At 39.4% G+C, this 19,910-nt stretch overlaps 1 protein-coding gene across 5 annotated transcripts in view; it reads right to left on the reverse strand.

The window, feature by feature from the left end:
• form3 (FH2 domain-containing protein formin 3) overlaps positions 1-19,910 on the reverse strand; it is a 290,254-nt gene that overhangs the window by 263,131 nt on the left and 7,213 nt on the right. The window contains exon 1 of one of the 5 annotated variants that reach the window (XM_083119200.1): positions 18,691-18,706. The exons of the other annotated variants lie outside the window; for them this stretch is intronic. The gene's annotated coding sequence lies outside the window, so the exon portion shown is untranslated. Of the gene's footprint in view, positions 1-18,690; positions 18,707-19,910 lie in introns of those variants that run through there. 5 annotated transcript variants of the gene reach the window in all.

Genomic DNA, 19,910 nt, shown 5'->3' on the forward strand with positions numbered 1-19,910 from the left:
GGGGGACCTTTGGCAATATTTTGAAGGGGGGGGGGGAAATTTGTAGATCCGGCACTGACTGTAGGTCCAGTCCCGATTAGTTTTTCTGTGCATAAAGTGATCCTATAACAAAAAACATATCTTCAGAATTTCGGCAACCATTGTAGCTTTGCAAAGCAACATTCTGGAGAAAATAAGGTTCAGAGGAACCTTTCAAATTCTCTCACTGCACATATTGACTTTGCCATTTACCTGAAGACACTGCCCTTTCTTTCCGTGCGTAGGTTTGTTTGTCTGTTACATCGCCGAATGCAAAAGCAGTTAGACGCTGGGCAGAGCACGTAACAACCGCGCATTGCTGTACGAAATTACACACAACAAGTACTCAGCATATATATCTTGTCCAGGTTCAACGACTGGCGTCTCTTTTTTAGGTCGTTCTAATAGTGGCTTTGGAGGGTGACGTTCCGAGAGTTATGTACGAAACTGTCTTCTTTTCTTCTTTTTTGTCGGAAGGAGGGGCTCCTTTGCAGGCCTACGCATGTGCGAAGGTGCGTTGCGTCAGAGGTCAAGAACTCAGCTGCAAAATCCTTGCATGGCTTGTATTATGCTAATGGGAAGCTCAAACGATTTTCTCCCCAGAGACAACGGCGGTGGGTCTCCGCTATGCTAATAGCCCAGTCAATAAAGGTTTCATGTCGGGAATAATTCCGTAAAAGCTGAATTTTGGTCAGTTGTTAGAACACTACTAGTAGTGCAAAATCCCAAAAGTCCCCGCCCCTCCTCGCGGTGCTTCCCCCCCAGCATCCCCCAAACATCAAATTCGCAGACTATCAGTTATTGACCCATATCTCCGTAACCAATGGTCGTAGGCAGATAATATTTTTTTGGTATTAATCCTCATTACATAGGCTACAAACAATATATGTTTAATGTTTCGATAATGTTGGTGATTGCCGTAATTTAAAAAATAATGTTCAAAAAATGAATTTTTTATAGTACTTTCTGAAGTTTTTGCCTTGTAACATTTGAACAAATTAAATGACAAAAAAATGTTTCGAATAAACGTTGTAGCCTAATTTATAAGCTTTAAAACGATATCAATTTTAATATATTTTAATGAAAGATGCGCCATAAAATGTGTCTCCAAATGGAGGACAGCACCAAAAAAGTGCGTTTTGACTTTTCGATAAAAGCATGAGACTTGGTAGAATCAATTGATATACCACTAAAGACATGTTCAGTCGAGTAGCTAATCGCCATCTGCGTGCTGATGGCCGCTATATTTGATATATCTAGGGAACGGTGGCACCTGTCAACTTCAGGATTTTTCAGAAATACTCCAAATAGTGTAAACTTACATAATATAGCAATAAATCTATTTTTGAAAAATAAATATAGTGGTCTTGTAGAAAAACTCACTATAATACTTTATGTGAATAACTCCGAGTTAAAAGTCTTAATAATTCTCGATCCATACAATAGTATTGTATATTTGGTAACGTTACGAAATATTTGTTAGAAAACTTTAGATGAACTGAACCCTTAAAATACTATTATTTGTATTTATAAATTTACCTCAAATAACATTTGTAAGAGAAATTCAATTTATCTACAACCCAATTTGATTTCTGAAAGTTGAAGTAATTGAAATTCTATTAAATTGATGTATAAATTGATTCTATTAAATTAAATTAAAAGTAGGGGAGAAAGCGAGCTAAGCAGTACACTGATGCAAACAGCTGGTAACTGCAGTCCTTTTGCCCGTCCACGCAACCCCGTTTCATCGCAAAATTTCATTGTTCAAGCCTCTTTTGGGCAGAGACTTACTTTCGTTCGCTTGCTCCATAGTTTCCCCGGTTGTGCTTGGTTGTAATGGTCTTGAGCGTGAAAAACCCACTGCAGATTTAAAAAGTTTTGATGTATAAAAAGAAGTTTATTTCATGAAGACTCTTTCCCAGATGAACAATGTGAAGTTCTCTCTCAATTGAAGTTGTTACACTGAGAGTTTTGGGCTCTTTTAGTTCCTTGCATGCACTAGTCTTCCAAATTGAGATATCTTGAGTCAGGTTCTGTGTTACGATTGACAAGGTATACATCCGTATGCAGTTTGAAGAGTACATACGTTGTAGTCTGATGGGCATGTGAAGTTTTCCTCACATGCCAAGCTTTACTAAATGAATCCCCTGTACCAAATAAGAAGGAATTTTGATTGCTGAAGAGTTTATATCTAGACTCCTCCAGTAAGAACGCCGCCATGCATTTTAAGGCAGTCATTTCAAGGTGGAGCCTCCCAACATGATGACTCTCTTTTCATCTTCATATAGTTGTGGCTAGCCGGGAACCACTGAACCCAGTTCGATATTTTGAATACATATTATGTACGGTACGTATATTCAATATCAATGTGCAAAAGTTGGAACTGTAGTGTTTTCAGAAGATTTACGGTTTTTTGAGTGACATCCATGAGGATGTTAGAATAATAAAATTACTGTATCATAAAAGAACCTCCAGCACTTATAGCCATAGGGTTTGTATCTTTGTAAGTGCCTTTGTTCTCAACCCAACTCTGCTGATTTCTGACGGAGGAGTACAGAGCGACAGAGGTCCTTGGATACGTCAATGTCTGACAATGTATGTAAGTATTTGCTGGTGATAACTAGAGAGAAATACGCGCCAAGTTAACAGTGAACTAGACGTTCCAAGTGTTGAATGGAAAATCTTGCCTAAACTACATTATGGGAATGTGAAGGATAGATTTTGATTTTTCTCTCATTCATATTTTCAGAAATCAAATTGGGTTATATATATATATCTTGTATTTCTCTTAAAAATGTTATTTGAGGTAAATTTATAAATACAAATAAATAGTATTTTAAAGGTTTAGTTCGTCTAAAGTTTTCTAACAAACATTTCGTAACGTTACCAAATATACAATACTATTGTATGGATCAAGAATTATTAAGACTTTTAACTCGGAGATATTCACATAAAGTATTATAGTGAGTTTTTCTACAAGACCACTATTTTTATTTTTCAAAAATAGATTTATTGCTATATTATGAAAGTTTACACTATTTGGAGCATTTCTTAAAAATCCTGAAGTTGACAGGTGTCACCGTTCCCGAGATATATCAAATCAAAAATATCCAATATGGCGGACTCTTTTCAAGATGGCGACCATCAGCACGCAGATGACTGAACATGTGTTAAGTGGTGTATCAATTGATTCTACCAAGTCCAATGCTTTTATCGAATCGTAAAGTCAATGATTCCGGACTTAACCGCCGGTCTGTGATAAAGACGCACTTTTTTGGTGTTGTCCTCCATTTGAAGACACATTTTATGGCACATCTTTCATTAAAATATATTAAAACTGATATTGTTTTAAAACTTATAAATTAGGCTACAACTTTTATTCGAAACAATTTTTTGTCATTTAATTTGTTCAAAAGTTAAAAGGCAAAAACTTCAAATGTATACTAGTAAAAATTCACTTTTTGAAGATTATTTTTTTAAAATTACGGCAAAATCACCAACATTATCGAAAAATTAAACATAATCTTTTTGTAGCCCATCTAATGAGGATTAATACTAAAAAAGATTACCTGCCTACCACCATTGGTTACGGAAATATGGGTCAATAACTGAGAGTCTGCGAAATTGATGTTTGGGGGGCGCTGGGGGGGGGGAATCACCGCGAGGATGAGCGGGGACTTTTGGGATTTTGCACTACTAGTAGTGTTCTAACAACTGACCAAAATTCAGCTTTTACGGAATTATTCCCGACATTAGCCTTTTTTTGTACTTCATTGACTGGGCTATAAACGATTCTGCAAAATTCTGCAGATATGAAGGACAGTGGTGGAATGTCGAACTCCATTCGTGGATGGGCGGCCTTTTAAAGTTTTCACCCTCTAAATTGAATGTGTTTTAGGTACACTCCGTTTCCTGGGGTAACAACTTAATTTTAGACGCCGCTCTCGGGTGATCGCTTCAATTGAGAAGTCGAGTACTGTGTGATCACTTAATTTTAGGCGTCGCCTCCTGAGTGACCATTTATCTTTATAATCAGACCCAATCGGGGTGATCATTTAATTTTAGACGCCGCCTCGTGGGTGATCACTTTCCTTTAATGAGATGCACCCTGGTTGATCGCGTAATTTTAGGCTTTGCATCCTGGGTGATCACTTAATTTAGGTGTCGCCAAAGGAGGATGGTCATTTCTTCTATGTTAATTGAAAATTTAATATTAATTTTGGACACCTTGTATTGGTGAAGTGTTCGCAAGGCATCGTTGTTTTAAATGTCAAAAGGGAGTGATTGTCATTGTGGACTCTCAATTACGGGTGATCCATAATTTTAGATATTAAGGCAGTGAGCGCCGATTTTAGAAATTTCGATAGTTGCTCATGATTCAATATATAAAAGATACAGGTATATACGAAATTAAGTCAATGTTAAAACACTGCAGCGCAACAGCGATAAAACAGAAACGCACGGTTGGTACAGTGGGATCCATGAGAATTAGAGTGCATGACTATTTTCATTAATTTTTCTCTTGCATCCTATGCGTTTTAAGCGATGGATTTTTATGTATGCTGGTGCAGAAGTTGTCTGCAGCTTGTTTTGGAGTTTTCTTTTAATTCTTGAAGCTTTTATTGGGTCAAAAAAAATGCACGAACACAAACACGAAGGTGAGGACAATTTGCATGGTAATACTCATGGATCCCACTGTGTACTACGTATCATTACAATGTAAAAATATCTCACTGGGTGGCAGCACAAGGCTCCTATATTCCGTTTTCGTTGAACTTGCAAGATGTTATATTATAAGTCGTCCCTCTATTTTAAAAAAAAATGGAGCAGATTGTCGTGATTTGCTGCCTGAACCGTGATTTTGATGAAGTGATTAGGATAGATGCACTGCGAGATATAAAAATATTCTCAGTATCGATTAGTATTTATCAGTATTGATCAGCATGAATAAATGTTAGTTAAGAAAAACGCATCATTATACCAATATTGTTTATTGGAAATAGCATTGTCTTAATGACTGTATGAGTAATATTACCCTGCATAATACAAGAGAAAAATAATGTCAAATGCACATTTCGAACTTTTGTCGCATAATAATTTTATCTTAATGAGCTTGGGTACTTGGGTCAGAACTGGTATCTCTTTTGCTGTGGATTCCTTACAGTGTCAGGGAGTTGCTGTTTAAGCTCGAATATTAAATAGGACTGGAGTAAGGGGTGCAAGGGAAGGCTCTTGTCACGGCTCTGCTGCTTTGTCACGTAATTTTGTAAACTGAAACTGTACTTTGCGCTGCATGACAGCATTTTACATTGTCAGTGAGTTGGGAGAAGGAAGGGATTAAAATTAACTCTGGCTTGCTTTTAATTCGCACTGTAAGGACTGCTTTCTTATCAAGAATGCTTCTTTCTGTTCTATAAACAGGTTCCTTTAATGCCACCCTCCGTCAGTTAGATACACAGCACTTCTGTGCTTTTATCATTCTGAAGACTACAACTGATAAGCTTCTTGCTTACCTTGCCCGAACTTTGCGCATCGTAATGGCTTGCTGTTGACTAATATTTTCTTCACGATATTTACTTCTAATATTCTCAGTTCATACACAAGAAGAGAAATAATATTGTTAATGAGCCGCCATTTGCACCACATTCTGATGAACACACTGAAACGAGTGTACCTCACAAGCAGCTACGCTACAAACAAACAAAAACAAAAAAATCTACTGCTACCCCTACAGCGCGCGGGGCAAGTCTCATCTTGTTTCGACAAGGCGAATACATGCAGGTGACGTCGATCACTGGTAGTGAAAGATCATTGGTTTGGATACGTGCTTTTAAAAGATACGTAAACATACTCACTGCACAGTGCATTTTCATAAAGGTACTGCTTGCTGCTACAACTGTTTCAAGGTAGCTTAACTGTGGTGGTTAGGTTAGGCTAGTTGGGTTTGGTTCTCTTAGAAGAAAAATAATACGAAAAATGGTTGTAGCAGCAATACGGACCTTTCATAAAATTCAATGCAGAGATTTTTAGTAACATGATGAAGATATATTTAGAAATACAATTAAGGGAAAGGCCCCAGTAGTTGACACACTATGAAGAAACATTAAATAATAAGGTTATGAGAGTTGACATTCCCTTAAAAAATTGTGATAAATTCTTGGTGCATCCATCTGTCATTAAATTCAATTGGTATATATTAAAAATTACTTGATAGGTAGTGACGGTGCTGATTGTGCAGAAAGCTAATCAGTCATGAATTTATTGACAAGTTTCGTGCTGATATAGACGATTTCCTTACCGATTTGTAACTATGGATGAAACATGGGTTCATCACTTCGACCCAGAAACAAAATCACAAAGCATGGAGTGGAAACACCCACATTCTCCACCAACGAAGAAGTTCAAGGTGCAAACGTCAGCCAAGAAGATAATGGCCTCAATTTTCTGGGACTGGAAGGGTGTCCTTCTTGTGGACTATCTACAAAGAGGCCAAACCATCACTGGCACATACTACAGCACATACTGCACACCCGTGGTGTGCTCCTTCACCAGGACAATGCACCTGTCCACCCACACCTCACGCATTGCGAGGGCCGCTATAGCAGATGCATCGTTCGAATTGCTGCCCCACCCACCCTATTCCCCAGATTTGGCCCCCAGTGATTTCCATTTGTTCAAACATTTGGAGGACCAGTCGGAAGATTTTTTTTTGCAAGGTAGCTATCCAGGCGTTGGAGAACCGATGGGAGAAGTGCATTGGAGTTGCCGCTCTTTCTATGTTAGGGTCAGAGCAACCTGATCGCCCCTGTATGCTGGTTGAAAAACGCTCCTTTTTGCATTCTATGGTGCATTCTGCATGTCAATACAGAAATTTTATCAAGCAATTGTGAGGGGATAAGGGAGGCACTCGCCCTCCTAAAATTTTCACATTTATTAAAATTTACTAGTTTCGTTCTTCATACATATGTTGCTACAAAACTGGCAATTGTATTCGCATGTGAAGAGAGTGAAAGGATTGTGAACAGACTGTTTCACGATTCCTCGAATCGACAGCAACAACCTAAAAATCATTGACCCCTCCCCCCAGCCGGACAAGAAACGAGTCTCAAACCAAACAGGCGGTGAGAGCAGAGAGAGAAAAAAAGTAGTGGACAAAATAACGTAGAAAATACTTCAACATCCTCTCTGAGGAAGCCACACCTTGAAACGCATTTGGAATCTTAAACACTTGGGAGCAAACGTCGACCCAAAGGACACAATGCGAAGGGTGCGATCTTGAACCACCACACTGGACAGACGAACAAGACGAATCTGCATTTTACGTTATTGTCAAGCGGTATTCAGATCGGGATGGAGAGTATGTTCAAGTACACTAAAAGTGTTCCAAAATCGGAAGAAACATAAACTTGAAACTGTGCTTGTTAACTAGTTTATACACTGTGAAAGTTCACCGAAGAACTGACACACCCTAAAAAAATGACCATGACCATTTTAAAAATATTAACAACAGTGATTGAATAGAAGAAAATGCTCAGAGGGAGAAAACTTCAGACCATTTTTTTTTTAAACATTTCCAGATTTTGTTTAAGAGTGCGACAGTGCCAGTTGCATCATGGTGTCCTTTCTTTAGCCACTTTTCAGAAAATGCTGTCACAGGAAAACCGTCCACTTTAGATAGTTGGAAGTGATCGGTGGAGGAAAAAAACAACTTTCTTTCCGCAACTTTTTGGTGGGCTTTTCTCGAATTCTCCCTTAGCGTTTCAAATCAATTACAATACATTGGTTTGCAGCATTTCTCTTGTTCGACGTCTTTCATTTATCTCTCTAGCGTTAAAATAAAACTCCAATTTCTAAATTTAAAATTGAACTTCCGACATGGAATTCATACCTAGGCAAAAGCAATAGTTGCAAAAGAGACGGTTTTTTTAATGGGCGTTGTTCTCTTCATATTTCAGTAGGTTTATTAAATACAGGGTGATTCTAAAGTCACTATACACTTTAGTGATATCGTGACAAAATACATTTCTTTTGCATGTTATGTGAAGCCGGTGTTACCACAGGTAACAGCAAAATGTAAAGAATTAAAAAGTTGTTTCAATAAAATGACAACATTGTTAAATACGTTAATGAACACCGTTGCTGTCGAGTAGATATTGCCTAGGACATTTTTTGTGCAACCTGATAAGGGGCCCTGTTTCCGTTCAGACCTACCGGATCAGCCAGTGTTGTCACATCTGATTGGCAGAAAAGAGCTAAATCCCGCCTAAAATAGGAATACAATTTCTGTGAAGCAACTAGAGGCAGACTGCAGAGTCAAGGCTGGATTGAACTACACCTGAGTACACCTTGGTGTGATTCGTGATTTGGACAAACCTTGCTCCAAAAGACTAAGTTGGCAACAGTAGTACGTACAGCTGGGCTTCCCTTCCACAAAGGAGCGGAGTTCTGACGTCTGCTCAGTGCTCACCACACAAACGTAAAACTGACCCGAGAAAAGTGTGGTTCTTCTTCTTCCCCTTGGCACCTCATTGCAAAGAGACAGATGAAGAATTGACAAGGGTCTACCACTATTCATTGGATTTTCGTGGTAACTGGCTCATGAGTGGTAGTTCTTTCTAGGAGTGTTTGTGGCTAAATCAAATTTGGGCTCTTTTTATTGCGTTTTCCATGTTGTTGGAAATCTGCGGTGAAATGTTTTCAATGTCATGCAGAATATTGTCCTTTAGTTGCTGTAACGTCTCTGGCTTATTCACATAAACCAATGACTTCAAATATCCCCAAAGGAAAAACTCTGGAGCGGTCAAATCGGGGGCCATACAAATCACCAAAACGGGATATTACTCTGCCCGAATACATATAGATTATTCCTTAAAAATATTGTCACAATTTTTCCACGTTCTTGTGGGGTATACTTATTCATTTTCGTACACAACAAATTTCGTGAGTATCTTCTATTTAACTGACAAAACAATACTGATATAAACAACAAAATGTCAACATAAAGGTCAGTTCAAATAGGATGATGACTTTTGCGCCACCTGTTATCTACATATTGCTGATCAGTACAGCATCCACAATAGCAAGAAGAATGTAAGCTTTTAACTGTGTAGCTTTACTATGAATGTACAACATCGAGTACATACTTAACAAAAGTACGAATCGTGGCTCCTCTACAAATTGCTATACGCGTGAAGATCACGAACTGTAATCCTGCGTAACACGCAGCTAATGAAACAGGTGGAGGCTCTTCATACAGCTAACAACGCACGAAAAAAATAAACAAGTTCCTTAACAATAATTAACAGCGGTGGAGCAAACCAACGCACCACAACCCCATCATTTCGTGTCTCCTCCACCCTTCTTGAAAATGCGTTATGTACGCCCGAGCTTAAGAGTGCGTATGGGAAGAAGGGGGAGGGCGAATGCGTAATCGATGATAACATTCCCACCCTTTTCTAATGTACCCTGAATATCTCTCACGTTATCTCCGGGCAATGTTCAACCTGTCTGTTCGAAACGTGCTTGGTCTGGCCACCAAGCGAAGAATGCAGACATGTTCATAACTGCTGAACGGAATATCAGAACAGATGGCGAGAACTGGGTGGTAAAGGATAGCAAAGGGAAGAAACGAATAGGACATGACCAACAATTATAATTTGAAACAGCCAATGCAGAGCAACCCTCATCTTGCTTGTTTTTCTCCCCTTCGAGAGAAGATATTCAGGGGATCGAAATTAATTACCAAGCAAACGTGCATGGTAACACCCTGAATAGTTACCTTCCAGGAGTAACCACTGGTTATTAATCTCTTTCAATAAAAGAATAAGAAGAAGAAGGTCAATCTTTCTCCAGCAAACAGGTGTTAGGGAGTGGGAAAAAGAGCCTCCAAGTACAGGATGTCCCAAAAGTCGCTACAGATTTTGTTAAATAACTTTTCAAAAATCAATGCCAGGTGCTATGTTATTCTTTAGCCTTTTAATAGCATTGATTTAATACAAGCTGAGTTAATTAAATATGGTGGAAATTCATTAATATGTCAAATTCATAAATTAATTTGTTTAATATGGAATAAAGAAGAAATCCCTCAACAGTGGAAAGAATCCATAATTGTTCCTGTGTTTAAAAAAGGTGATAAAATGAACTGCAATAATTACCGTGGAATTTCTCTACTCTCAACAACATACAAAATATTGTCTAACATTTTTTAACAAGACTAACACCATATGCTAATGAAATTATAGGTGATTATCAATGTGGATTTAAACGTAACAGATCAACTACAGATCAAATTTTTCACATCAGACAGACACTTGAAAAAAAGTGGGAATATAATCAAAATGTCCATCAGCTATTCATTGATTTCAAAAAAGCATATGATTCGGTCAAAAGAGATAAATTATATAATATATTAGTAGAGTTTGGAATACCTAAGAAGCTTGTTAGTATGATAAAAATATGCACCAGTGAAACAGAAAGTAAAATTCGTGTGGGTATTAATATCTCTGACAAATTTACAATTCATGATGGTTTAAAACAAGGAGATGCATTATCTCCATTGCTCTTTAATTTTGCCTTAGAATATGCTGTTAGGAAGGTAAAAGAAACTAAAGAAGGACTAAAATTGAATGGTGTGACTCAGTTGTTAGCATATGCAGATGATGTAGACTTACTGGGGGATGATGTGAATACAATTAAGAATAATGCTAAAATATTTTTCAAAACTGCTAAAGAGATAGGTTTGGAAGTTAACAAAGAGAAAACTAAATATATGCTTACAGGCCGAAACCAAGTGTTAGGTAATAATCAAAATCTAATTATTGATAACAACTCGTTTGAACCAGTTTCCAAATTCAAATACTTAGGAGTAATATTAACAAATGAAAATTATACTAAAGAGGAAATAAAAAGTAGGCTTAATTCAGGAAATGCATGTTACTTCTTCATAAACTTTTGTCTTCTCGTTTAATATCTAAGAAACTAAAGGTTAAAATATACAAAACCGTAATTTTGAAAATAAGATCCTTAGGAAAATCTTTGGACCTAAAAGGGATGAGGAGACAGGTGAGTGGAGAAGGTTACATAATTTAGAACTACATAATTTGTATTCATGTCCAGATATTATTAGAATAATTAAATCAAGAAGACTTAGGTGGGCAGGCCATGTGACACGAAAGGGAGAGGAAAGAGGAGTTTACAGGGTTCTTGTTGGGAAACCTGATGGTAAGAGACCTGTAGGAAGGCCAAGACGAAGATGGAGGGACAACGTTGAGATGGACATAAGGGAAATCGGTGGGGATGGAAAAGAGTGAATTGTTGTTTTAAGTCTACTTTATGCACAGTAAGGCTAATCGAGACTGGACCTACAGTTTAAAGTGGGATCCGAACCACTTGTACCTCCACCGGGTATCGAACCCGGGACCCCTTGATTACAAGGCAAAGACGCTACCACTACGCCATGGGGGAGGCCCAAGGATGGAAAAGAGTATATAGTACTTGCTCAAGATAGGGAAAGATGGAAGGCCTGTGTTGCTGCAGCCATGAACCTTCGGGTTTAAGAAGGCTAGAGAGTTAGTTATTTAGTTACTTTTCAAAAATATAGTCTACACAACGAGAAGCTTTCTTTCCCTTTCTTTCTGTTTCTTTGCTGTCACTTTTGCCAATCGCGACGATGAGAAGAAGTGATGAAGTGACACAAAGGGAGGACAATTACCAGGCGATAATTAATATCCAATACCACCCTTCTATATTTCCAATAAAAAGTAGTTTTTTAATGCAATGGTGATACCAAGACGAGATTTGCAAGGATGAAGAGGACTGGCTCGTTCTCGGTCTTGTTTTTGGTCCCATCTCTCGTCTCGTTCTCGTATATAAACATTCTTCTCTTCCATATCCACCACACCCACCCCTATTGTGGCTAGTGACTATCAGAGTGCGCTACGATGCCAGGGGTCCCGGGTTCGAATCCCGACCTGGAAATGGGTGTTCTTTAGAAGTGCCCATTCATCAATTTCATCATATCATCACCATGGACGTCCGCAGGATTTTATCCAGGGAGGAGCAAGGGAGGTATTTTTCTCCAGGGAGGGCAAACAAGGCACATTTTCCCCAATAATAGTGTTGTTCCCTCAAAAAACATTGCTTAAATTTGAATTTATCATATTCATGCAATAATTAACACATATTATTGTGGCTGAGATGAAATTATATGTGAAACATGTATAATTTTTGATTGACTTTCATTTTCCAGGGGGACCAAGGCACCCCCTTCCGGACGCCTTAAAGCGTACCTGTAAGCAGAAAGCCTATAACAGAATAAGTCGAATAATACAGCAATTTTATACAATCGTAATTTCCATGTTCCTTACGTTCAAGTGACCGGCTCCAATCTCGTCACCGGAGGTTTTGGGTTCGAATCATCTTCTGGGTGTTTATACGTGAGCATCGTCATTCATCCTCATGATTACATTTAGTCAAAACTGGCTAAAAAAAATCAGAGAAATACAAACACGGCAAGAGACTGTTGGAGAATAAATATCAGTATCGTCTCGATTTTAGAGACGCCTGTATCGATCGATTGATTAAGTCCACTTTATGCACAGATAGACTAATCGGGACGGAGACGCCTGTATCGTTCACGTATCGACAAGTCACCAAGGGGGACTGATCTCGGTCCCGTCTCGATTTGAAAATAGTAGTCCCGGTTTCGTCTTTGTTGAACCATCAACTTCCTTAGTATATTGCGACGGTTGAGCTGTCCATTGTAGTAGCCAACAATGACCCGTAATGGTTCACATTCTCGAACTCCTTGCCAGACGTTCAAGAACCTGTTTTGCGGAGTACAGAAAGCGCGAGTGGAGCGTTCTGGGAAATGTACACATTCTTCCAGATGCATCTACCATACTGGAAAACCTTACAAGGATTCCAGCGACTTTAGGTGTAAGTTTTCCTGGAAGAAGGTACGATTGTGACGCAACCCAAACCTTCAGACGTTATGGGCACTCGGCAAGATATTTTCCAAGGGGCGGGGGGGTCAAATTTTATAAGTTGTGTCCTTAAATGGGGTTATGTCGATGTCGTCGTAATAAAGAGACGTATTACGGGGGAAAGAGAGAAGGTGAGATTTGAAAAGAGCAGTAGGGAAAGAGAAATGAAGATCACACAGGTACAGTCACCCGCAATAAAAATGGGACACTAATATCCTGAAATGCTGGCTTCCCTGCAAGACATTATGTGTGTTGCCTAACTCTACGGCGTTGTACATATTGTCATTGAAATTTTGCTATTGAAAATCCACTTATCGCCGTCCAGTTAAGCAACACACACAATTACTTACAGGGAAGCACGTATTTAAGGATATAAGCGTCCCATATTTATTGCGGGTTACTGTACACATTCACATGTATATAGAGGAGGAGAGAGAGAGCAAGAGAGAGAGAGAAATAAAAGAAAGGGCGAGACAAAAAGTACAATAAGAAAGACAAAGCCAGGTAGATAAATAATTAAGAAAGAAAGAGACAGAAAAATAGAAAAAGTAAGAGGGAGGAAAATAAATAAATAATTGAGAGAAAGATTTGATATGATTTGTTATTTCGAGTCGCTTTTCTGTCACTTTTGGTTAATCGCGTCGAGGAGGATGAGTGATGATATGATCAAGGGACATTTACAAAAACAACCATGCGCAGGCCGGGATTCGATCTAGGGATCCCTGGTGTAGTATTTGAATTTAAAATTTTGGGTGCGTTACCACTTAGGCTATCTTGCACCTGTCACACCATACGGAGCCCAGCCCCTTATCAAAACAAAAAATACAGATAAAAGCGTGTCTGAAAACTAAAATATCCTTACGTGGATTAAAAGCTGAGGCTGCAAAGGGTGCACTCAGCACACGCAAGGACAACGCACAGGACAACACACACTCAGTCCTACGAAGATTATAATGGCCGTAGGTTCAGACGCCAGAGCCTCGTTTGCCTGCAAGAAGCAGTTACCGGAATGTACTACGTGGAAGTGAAGTTGGCTTGTGGGTGCCTTACCAGAAGGTCACCCCTTACACCCACTGGCGGAGTAACGCGCTGTTCTAACCACTCAGCCAAGGAGGCCGGCTTTAAGAGAAAGAGAAACGGAAAGGAAGGAAGGGAGAGAAATAAAGGAGACAGAAAAATAATCCAGGGGTCCCGTGTTCGATTCACGATAGAAGCACAGGACATAGTGTTTCAGATCTGCTTTAAACTGTAGGTCCAGTCCCGATTGGATTCTCTGAGCTAAATACGAGCTTTCAAACGAACATTGCTTTGTCCTTTTGCCACCGATGGTAGCAGGTTCGAGTCCTAACGTGTGCATCGTGATTATCCATCAATCGGTGCGATTAGCCTAAAAATGAGGAAAATGGACGTAAAACTAAGAAAGGAAAAAGTATTCACACAGCTTCTGAGAAGTTGAAAGTAACTACTGTACTGCGTATAATGGAAGGGGAAAACACATAAGGTGCCAGTGACGTCATACTGTTCTCTTATGGCGGAGTCTTTGCGTGTGGGAAGAAGGCAGTGGGTTGCACCAAACGATTGTGGAAGGTATAGAACCGCGAAAAAGATTAAATCGATCGTCTTTTGTTTAGCAAATTGCACGCTGGAGGCCGAGTTAGTAGATCTCGTGGTTCACCGTCAATAACCGTTTCGTGGGTGAGCCAAAATGTCGCATTGAATTTGCTTCAACTGCTCCAGAACTTCTGCCTCATTGGTTGCACTGGAGGAATCAGGCTTCCCAACTGTCCCAAAGTTGTCGGAGCAGGTTTTGCCTTTGAAACGCTGACGGAATGAGCAACGAGTGACCTTGGTCACCGGCATCTGCCAATTTAACTTGGATTAATCTTTGGAAGGGCCTTCGAGAGGAGTGGCACTGTGCTGTATCCCGGAGCGGCGCATGCGCTTACAACACATGCAGGTAGCATGTGTGTGTGTGTGTGTGTGTTATAAGCAACCATGGACAATTAACCGACATAATGGCTTTTTGAAGATTCCGAAAGTGACAGCCAAGCTTTGTGGTGATGATGGCTGCGCTCTAGAAGTGGTACACTCTTGTTTTCTGTATGGATGAACAATCAGTGAGGACGTCAGAAACAAATGAGTCGCGATACAGAGAAGGAGTGGGAGTATTTCCTGGGAGCAGTAGTCATATTTAATTTACCACTAAATACCATCCAAAACAAATGCATATTTTTGCTAAAATGCTTATTTCCTTGCTGAAGGATAGAGTAGTCGATTGGAAAGGGGTGTGCCCACGTCACTGAGAACAATGTGCACAATCGCGTCTAAAATTGGGGGCCCCTCTGATTTGATTTTTGTTGTTTAACGTCCTTTTCTGCCACTTTTGACTAATCGCGACGATGACGATAAGAGATGATATGATGAAAGTAATGAAGGGACTCTCACAAAGAACACTCATTCCCAGGCTTGGATTCGAACCGTGAACCCTTGGCGTGATAGCGCACTGTGTTAACCACTCCACATGGAGTTAGGCTCTGTATCGGTCAAGATTCATCAATTTCATCATATCGTCACTCATCCTCATCTTCGCGATTAGCCAAAAGTGGCAGAAAAGCTAAGTAAAATAAAGCAAATATAAAAAAAAATGTTCCTCCAGTAACTCAAAAGATGACGTCACTTCCAGCACGACCTCAGAATGAAACTTTCCAGCATGTACATTGCTCGAAATAAAAAAACAACAACAAAAAACATTGGGAATCCACTTTCCTGTCACGTGACTTCCAAATTGATGGGAGGGAGAACGGAAGGAAAACCAACGTTGAAAGTATGTTTGCTTTTGCGAACTACCACCATTCAGGGCTGCAAATCGCGAACGATATAAACATATGTCTTCCACAGTGTCTTACATGTTTCGTCAAGGTTGAACGAACTTTCGGATAAACATTGTTTTTTTTTCTCCCTTACACAGCTCCAAGATCGGAAGTCGTACCAGACTTTTCCTCTGTTGAGCAAAGCCATATTTTTAAATCTGAAACAACAATGATAAAAGCAGAACTTTGCAGCTCAGAGGAATCCTAGATCGAAGACAAGCCTCTTCCTTCCCATGGCGTTGAATGCGTTTGGATATCTCAATAATAATTCACAATATTCCATCATTTGATTATTATCGGATGTAATAAAAGTGTAAATTACAGTTCTGAGAGGCTGGCTACAGTCCCAGACCTCCCTCTTTCATTCAGTATTTTTGTCACTATTTCTTTTTTCCTTCATTCTCGTTCTTTTTTTCTGTCATTCTCTCTCTTTCCTTTCTTGTTGTTTCCCATTTCTTTCACTGTTTCTGTAGCTCTATTTTCTCTCCTTCCCTCTCCTTAATCTCTATCGTTCATCCTTCCTTTTTCTCTTCTTTCTTCACTTTTACTATCTCTCTCCCTCCCTCTTCCTTTGTTTGCTCTCTTCCCGTTTCATACGCTCTATTTTCTTTCGTTCTCACTCATCTCTATCGTTTCTCCTTTGTCTTTATCCATTCTTACATTTATATTCTCTCTATCTGTTTTTCCCATATTTCTATTTTCCCTTTCTTCAGTGTTTCTGTCGCTCAATTCCTTATCTCTCCATCTCTCTCTTTCATCTCTATTATTCCTTCTTTCTCTTTTCCCTCAATCTTATACTCTCTTTCTCTGGCTTTCTTTCTTTTCTTGCTTTAAGTATATCCGTCGCTCTATATCTCTTCTATCTTCGTCCCTCCTTATTCATCTCTTTTGTTTCCTCTTTCTCTTTATTTCTCGATCTCCTTTTATCTCTCTTTCGCTTTCCTTTCTCTCTAATTCTATTTCTCCTTCATTCTTTGTCTTTCTGTATTTCCTTCCATCTCTTTCTATTTCTCCTCTCCGTCTCTCATTTCCATTTCTTTCGCCCTCTGTAAGGAATTAATAGTCATTTTTGGAAAATTTATCGGGTTATTTGAAAGTGCTAAGACTACTTTAGAGGTCCGGCATGGTCAAGTGGTTAGCGCTCTCGCCTTTGGTGCGAGCGGTCCCGGGTTCGATTCCCGGTGGGTACCCCCAAAATGTCGGCGTTGACCCAGCGTCGTGAGGACAATTGGGAAGCTACTTCAAGAAGTAGCGGACTCCGGTCACGAAAGCCAGAAAAACAGCGGCGATGGGATCCGATGCGCTGACCACGCGTCACCCAGTGAAAAAGCTGCTCTGGCAGGCTGGCCCTTCGAGGGCTGTTGGGCCACGGAGTTTAGTTAAAGGCTACTTTAAGGGGGGCTGGAGTCCATCCGATCGTAACGCGCTTGGTTCTGAGTCACTTTCTTTGCGAATAGCTTCGAAAGGAAGTGAGTGTACTCTTCGAAGGAAGAGTAAATCAACGCAGTGTTCCTTCCGCGCCATATGTTTCGGCACATGTGCTTTCCTCCCAGTTCGCTGTTTCCTGACTTTTCTGACTGCTCACACACGGCAGAGAATGAAATTTATGACGCACGCGCGGGTGATAAACTGTTTTGAAAGCACGAAGCAACAATGCTCTCTTCAGCAAAATTGCTCCAACACTTGCCTGCAATGATTGATTTCGTAGAGCCAGTTCGCTTTTCTTCACACGCTACATGTTGAAAACATTTTATTATTCACGCCATAGCCACACAAAAGTGTGTGGGTGTTACGACGACAGGGGTCCCGAGTTCGAATCCCGACCTGGGCACGGGTTCTTTCATCAATTTCATCCTCATTTTCGCGATTAGCTAAAAGTGGAAGAAAAGCGAAGAAAAGTAAATCAAATCAGTCAATTAATTTATGTTACTTAGTTTCTAAGTCTATCCCATGCCCGGTATTTGAACCCAGGTCTTCTGGTGTCAAAGCGCGTTTTTTTTCTTGAAAAACACCATCGAGACAGACATCAGTTTCGAATAATGTAAGCAGTAGCGGCGATTAGTTTATTTTATATTTGTAAACAAGACCATTAAGAGACCATAGTGTGAGGGCAATAGTTGCAAAAAAATGTGTGTGTGTGTAGAGGGGAGGGGAAATACCCCTAATTGCCGCCACTGAATTTGAGTAATGAAAACCTTGAAAAGTTCACAATCACTCCTGAAATTTGACAGTGACCATAATTATATCCATACTGTGTAAGTCTGCACAGAAGCAATATTTACACAAAACTTTAAGCTGGTATTTTCTTTCTGAAAGCTCCCACCATAGGGTGTATTCAGATGTAGATAATTTGTAGGTTATAATCCATTTGTGAAAACACTTCACATAAAGTTAACTTAGTCTTTTAATTTTTTTTTTTTTAGTATTTAACTACTTTAGGGATGAGGAATCAAATAAATTCTAATGACTGAAATAGGAACTATTAGCCAAGATAGGAAATTTTAGGTACCCTAAAACGTACTTCTGTATACTTCAGACCTACGAATTCACTTGGGAGAACAAAATAGGCATTTTAGGACAATATCAAGCTTCTAGTGAACTGTTCTAAACTAGCCATTATGTTGTTAACACGCCTAAGGATATACGCATACCTTCTTGTCGTTGCCAGTGTTCCAACAAGGAACTCAGAGTTTCAGCGAATTAGATAAACGCTATGACGTTTTTCAAGCACTCTAGGCGTAATACACAAATATCACACGTCACACTGCTTCGGTAAAACACAAACGCAACCTCGGATAAAGAAATAAGAAACTACTTACAATTTTTCGATTTCAGGCTTCAGCCATCTTCTTTCAGAAGTCATGATAATGTTTCACCTCATTCTTTATTGATATTTTTTTCTTTCCAGAATCGAATACAAGTTGACATAATTTCTACAAAGTTTTATATTAACAAATTTGAATAGTTTTTACAATATTGTCTGATTTTAACTTATCACTGAATAATTTGAAATAAAATCGCTACTATGTTGGGATATGGTTTGCTATGGTGAACAATAGATAGCTCTGGACTTATGACTATTATTCTATCATTTTTCTTTATCGTTTCTGACTGTTTTACTGTGATAGAAATGAGTTAATATCTTTCTTTTTTTTACAGAATTTAGGATTTTATATAAAATTGAGAAGATAAATCACATGTAGGAAGATAACAAAGTTTAATTTCAAATTACCATAAAGAATTCTTGCCAAATGGCTCCCATATCAATATCATTTGTCTCTCAAATATTGATCTGGAAAATCTTCCACTTTTGTTTTTCAACTTGTGATTTCGCACTTTCGCCCCCTCTTAACATATCTCTCTCCGAACGATTGTGATAGCTGTGGGAAGACTGGCAAGAACCTGTGAAGAGAAAAAGAGAGAGAGAAATAATCCATTCAGAAGAAGCGGTTGCTTCCCACGATGGATGATAACAGGTGAATGGATGGTCGCGTGCGGCCTTCGGCATTTCCTCGATTGCCTGGTTTCCAGTTCGGCTTCTGCTCTAAGGGTGATTCCCCATTGAGATTTTTTAAAGTATTTTCCATGAACGGAAAATATTTCCGTCTACATAAAATTTGTGCAAGAACTACTGAAGTATGGCAAATTAACTTTTGTTATAAGAGAGCCGCCCTTTTTGCGACACCCCTCTCTGCTGGTGAGTCACGTACGACTTACCTGCCAAGCGATTTTTCATTGGGTGACGCGTGAGCGGTGCATCGAATTCCATCGCCGCTGCATTCTGGCTCTCTAGTCCGCTTCTCTTTATTTCAGGTTGCTCCCTAATTGTCTTCACGATGCTGGGTCAATGGGTCAACACCGAAATTTTGAAGCCTCCACCGGGGATTGAACCGGGACCGCTCGAATCAACGTCTAATCGTTTGTATTTGTATATTTCATATTCAGCGTCGCTTTTCTGCTACTTTTGGCTAATCGCGACGATAAAAATGAGAGAGAGAAAGAAGAAGAGAAGAGGATCTCTTTCCCTCTCGCCTTCCTT

The sequence above is a fragment of the Lepisma saccharinum genome, chromosome 3, assembly GCF_977018435.1.
Source record: "Lepisma saccharinum chromosome 3, izLepSacc3.1, whole genome shotgun sequence".
NCBI lineage: Eukaryota > Metazoa > Arthropoda > Insecta > Zygentoma > Lepismatidae > Lepisma > Lepisma saccharinum.